Here is a 4,987-nt window from a genome sequence, read left to right on the forward strand (position 1 = left end):
GTTATTTTATTTGTCACTATGAATATATACATACAATAAATTTTATTTTGAAGTTTTTTTCAGCATGAGTTATAATTGTAAATATTTAGTCATTCAGTATGTGGATTCAATGTGTACTCTCACCTAGGCTCCAGAAATATTGGGGCATAACCGTACATACTTCAAACATTTTGAACACTGAAAATGAAGATAAATTAAAATGGTAAGATTTTAGGGAACATCTCTCATTCAATAAATTAAAATAAATAATCTCAAATCACTTTATGATTCTTTCAGTTAAAACAGAAGCATACCTTACTGATTTTTAAGCCAAGAAAATCTTAATTGGACTATTAAATTCCCATGTCTAATAACTTGATTTTTTTTAATTTCAAATATACAGAAAAATAGAGAAAATAAACACTCAGCCCCCATCTCTCCAGCTTTACCAAACCTGTTTTGCCATATATGTTTTAGATCTTTTTTTTCTTTTTATAAATAAAACATTACAGAGCTTTATGAACAAAAAATTTTTCTCCCTATGTACCTCTAACCTATCTAGGTCTCCTTGCTTCATACTGTTTAGTATCCTGAATTGGTATTTATAATTTGTATGTATGTTTTTACATGTATTCATATTTTTACTATGTACCTATATATCCACATATAAGATATAGTATTATTTTACATATTTTAAATTTGTATATAAAGATATAATAATCACAAGCTTTTACAAGTAGCTTTTTTTTCACTCAAGATTATGTTTTTGAGATTTATCAATGTTGACCCACATCATATTTATTAATTTTAAGACTTGTCTGGCATTTTTTTGACTATACCACAATTTATTAATCAATTCTCCTATTAATAGATACATCAGTTTTCACTAGTTTAAACAACACTCCTATGAGCTTCATTGTATATTCTCCTTGGGTACATAAGAGAGAATTTCTCAAGGGTCTGTATCTAGAAGTAGAATTGCTGAGTCCTTAGAAATGTTTACCTGCAACTTTGCTAGTTATTACTATCTGATTTCCATTATAGTTGTTTCAATTTACACTCCCTTCAGTAGGTAATGGGGGCTCAGTTACTCCAAATCCTCACTTACACTTGTTTTTTCAGACTTTTTAAAATTTATTTTCTACTCTGCTTTTGTCCTGAGAATATTTCCTTTACCTTCTTTTCTACTAAATCAAGCATTTAAAAAGAAGATTTTACATTTCATCCGCACTGCTAGGTGCTTTGATAGGAGTATTTTTAGAAGTGCTCCTCAGTCATATTGCATAAACCAACTGTATCAGGCAGGGAAAAGTCAGGAAACAGAGACATACTGAATACAGGGAATTGATTACTAAAGAGACAGAAGGGGTGCAGAAGCAAAGAAAGAAAGGAAATCCTCCAAAGAGAAGTAAGTATTATGCAGATGAGGAAGCTACCATCACCCCTGCTGGACCCCCTGGCCTGCACTGTCTCTGTGTCACAGGAGGGACCACACAGCTTGTGGTGGGGCCATAAAGAGGCACTGCTGTGGCTATTTGCTTCCTCTCCTCTTTGAATCTCATGCCAGTGTTTTCTATTGCAGAACATGATTAGAACCCCTGTCAAGAGTCTAAGAAATGTAGGCTTTTATCTCCCTAAGCACAGAAAAGTAGGACTGGATTTAAAGGCAAACAGATGTCCAACACACCAGATTACCTATTTTTTTTTCCTCTGGAAACTTTTAGGATCTCATATCTGGCATTCTAAAATGTTATAATGATGTGCCTTAGTGTAGTACTCATTGCAACAGCTATTTGGTGGGTTATTTTTATGTTAAAACTCATGTCCTTTCATTATAGGAAAAAAAGTAAGTGGAACTACATATGTCAGCACAAGTAAATATTATAAACATAAGGAGAAAAAAAGCAAGTCTCAGAACATCATACATTATATTATTTATATAAAGTTTGAATACATGAAAATTAATACTATATATTCTGTATGGATGCATTATTAGATAATAAAAGTTAGAAGGCATGGAACATTAAAACACCAACTAGGATTACCTTTGTGAAGAAAATAGGGAAATGAGATCAGATAGTGATATATGTGGAATTTCAACTTGCACTCTGGGTTATTTTGTTCTTTTTTTTTAAGCTAGGTAGTAAGAACATGGATATTTTCATACTATTATCTGTAACATTTAGTATATCTGAAACATTTCATAGAAAAGAAAAAAAAGATTAAAAAATCAAGCCAGCTTCAAAAAAATTAGGAATCTAGAACGGCAACAGACTTGTTAAAATGAGCACTGGAAGCTAGAATACCATGGAACAATGCCTTCTGATATCATGAGAAACTGAATTCCAACCTAAAATTCTGGACCCAGAGAAGCCATTAAGCAGGTGGGAGAGGAAAATACAGACATTTACATTCAACTGATGTCTTAAAATATTACATCCCATGCAACTTTTATCTGAAATCTCCTGAAAGATAAGTTTCATTAAAACAAGAGAAGAGGGCTTCCCTGGTGGCGCAGTGGTTGAGAGTCCACCTGCCGATGAAAATAGGAAAAAATGAGCTACAGAAATGGAGACTCCCATATAGGAGGGACATGAATGGCCTTCTGAGATTGATGGTGAGAAGAGGTCTATGATGATAACTGGAAAGTGGACCTAGGGCTGGAGTCAAAAAACTCTGGTAGCAGGATGACATTCTGATTAAATAAAGTTTTATTTGGACAAATCTATGCCCATTCATTCAATTATTGTCTGCAGCTGTTCTTTTGCTCCAGCGATAGTATTGAGCTATTACAACAAAGACCTAAAATATTTACCATCCGGTCCTTTACAGAAAAAGTTTGCAGATCACTGGCTTAGACTGCAACCTTCCCAATTTGGATCAGGAATATGGAGGAAGGTCTTCAAGAGAAAAAAGAAAAAAAAACTGGAACTGATATATTACTGGATGTGTTTTCTCTTATTACGAGGAGCTTTACAGCTTTGTTAGAGAATTTAAGAACAAATAAATGATGGGTGCATAGAAATTTAAGCAACTAATGCAATTTTTAACTCACAAGAAAACCAAAAGTTTCACAAGAGAGTATTTTAATTGTGGAACTCTAGGTAGTTTGTCTGTGAACAGTATTGCATAGGCATAATAATGTAAACACTTAATATTGATTTAGCAATACTAGAAACACTGGAGGAGGTTAATGCAAGTGAGGGAGAGAGGGAAAGTGAAAGAGAACTAAATACTAATACTTCATAGCAGGATATTAATAGATGATATATAAAAATTTGAAAAATCAATATATTAAATATTTTTAGAAATATGGAGGAAACTATCAGAATAAATAGCCATCTATCATTCTAAGACTTGTAGAACTATTTGCCTTTGTTAACTATATATGTTCGATTAATATAAAACCTAAATAACAACAAGATGACAATTATAACTCTATTAATTTGTTTAGGTCAGTTTAAAGTGAATAAGCTGGGCTTCCCTGGTGGTGCAGTGGTTAAGAGTCCGCCTGCTGATGCAGGGGATAGGGGTTCGTGCCCCGGTCTGGGAAGATCCCACATGCCGCGGAGCGGCTGGGCCCGTGAGCCATGGCGGCTGAGCCTGTGCGTCCGGAGCCTGTGCTCCCCAACGGGAGAGGCCACAACAGTGAAAGAACAATGAATCACAATGCCTAAATTTTCTACATGCTATTCTCTGGTATCTACCTGGCTCCATTTTTAAACAATGTACAAATAAAGACCAAGTTAAGAAAAGGAGGAAAGAAAAGAGGGAGTGGGACAGAGGGAATAGAACAATGGAGGAAAGAAAGAACCTTTATTCAGATAAATTTTTTTTTCAAACATATTTTCTTATAGATATAAGTCTGTCAATTTTCTGTCCCTTTTCTTCACTACCAGTGTTTTTGGGGTTTTTTGTTTTTGTTTTTGTTTTTTTGCTTTGCAATACACAGGCCTCTCACCGTTGTGGCCTCTCCCATTGCGGAGCACAGGCTCCGGACGCGCAGGCTCAGGGGCCATGGCTCACGGGCGCAGCCGCTCCGCGGCATGTGGGATCTTCCCGGACCGGGGCTCGAACCCGTGTCCCCTGCATCGGCAGGCGGACTCTCAACCACTGTGCCACCAGGGAAGCCCTGGGGTTTTTTTTATGGCTAATATTTACCTACTATATACCAGGCAATGTTCTCTGAACTGAGAATACAGAATTTTAAAAGACAGATTACGTCTGGGCACCCAAGGAGCTTACCTTCTACTGAGAGCAGGGGCAAAACATTTCCAGGCAGAGGAATCTTTTGGACAGATATTCTAGAGAGCCAATAAGCCTTGGGGGTTCAAGGAGTAGAAAGGAAAGTGTGCTAAGAGCATAGTTAATGAGGAAGGAAAGCACAGTAGGTGGTCTATCAACAATGTGCAGGGGTTGGCTAAACATACAAGTATCACCTGAAGGGTTGTAGCCGGAAGAGCCCAAGATGGCATACCCTGGCCAAGAAGGACACTAGAGAGATGGACCACCTGCTCACAAAAAAATCCCTGGTGTTTTCTGCAGCTATCTGCATCAACAGTGCCTTCTTCCCAGCCCCAAAACAGTGGCAACCAGGGCCTTGGGACCTGATAACAAACTGATTTGATTCAGCACTTATCTATAGGCAAAGGATCATGAACAGAACTGGTCCCTGCAGACTGACTAAGTCCCCGAGTTCTTAAACAAATGATTGGTGCCTGAATAAGCTGAAGATCCTGCTCATCTGAACTTGAAGGCTAACTAGGGGCTAATTTGAAAACTTTAAAACAAACTGACCTGTTACACTCTAAGCAGTCGAAGTGGGTCGTGGCATCACATAAGTGAAAGGACAAGCAAGAACAAGTACCCACCTCTGTACATTATGACTCCTTTCTCTGAAGAGGAGCAGGTGACTGACAGATGGAAGTAGAGAGTAATCGGGTAATGAAGAGGCTCTTGGAGAGAAAGACGGAGATTAAAGAAACGTTAGAAAAGAGGGAGAAGATAT

Source organism: Neophocaena asiaeorientalis, unplaced genomic scaffold (assembly GCF_003031525.2).
Source record: "Neophocaena asiaeorientalis asiaeorientalis breed wild unplaced genomic scaffold, Neophocaena_asiaeorientalis_V1.1 scaffold362, whole genome shotgun sequence".
In the NCBI taxonomy this organism is placed as follows: domain Eukaryota; kingdom Metazoa; phylum Chordata; class Mammalia; order Artiodactyla; family Phocoenidae; genus Neophocaena; species Neophocaena asiaeorientalis.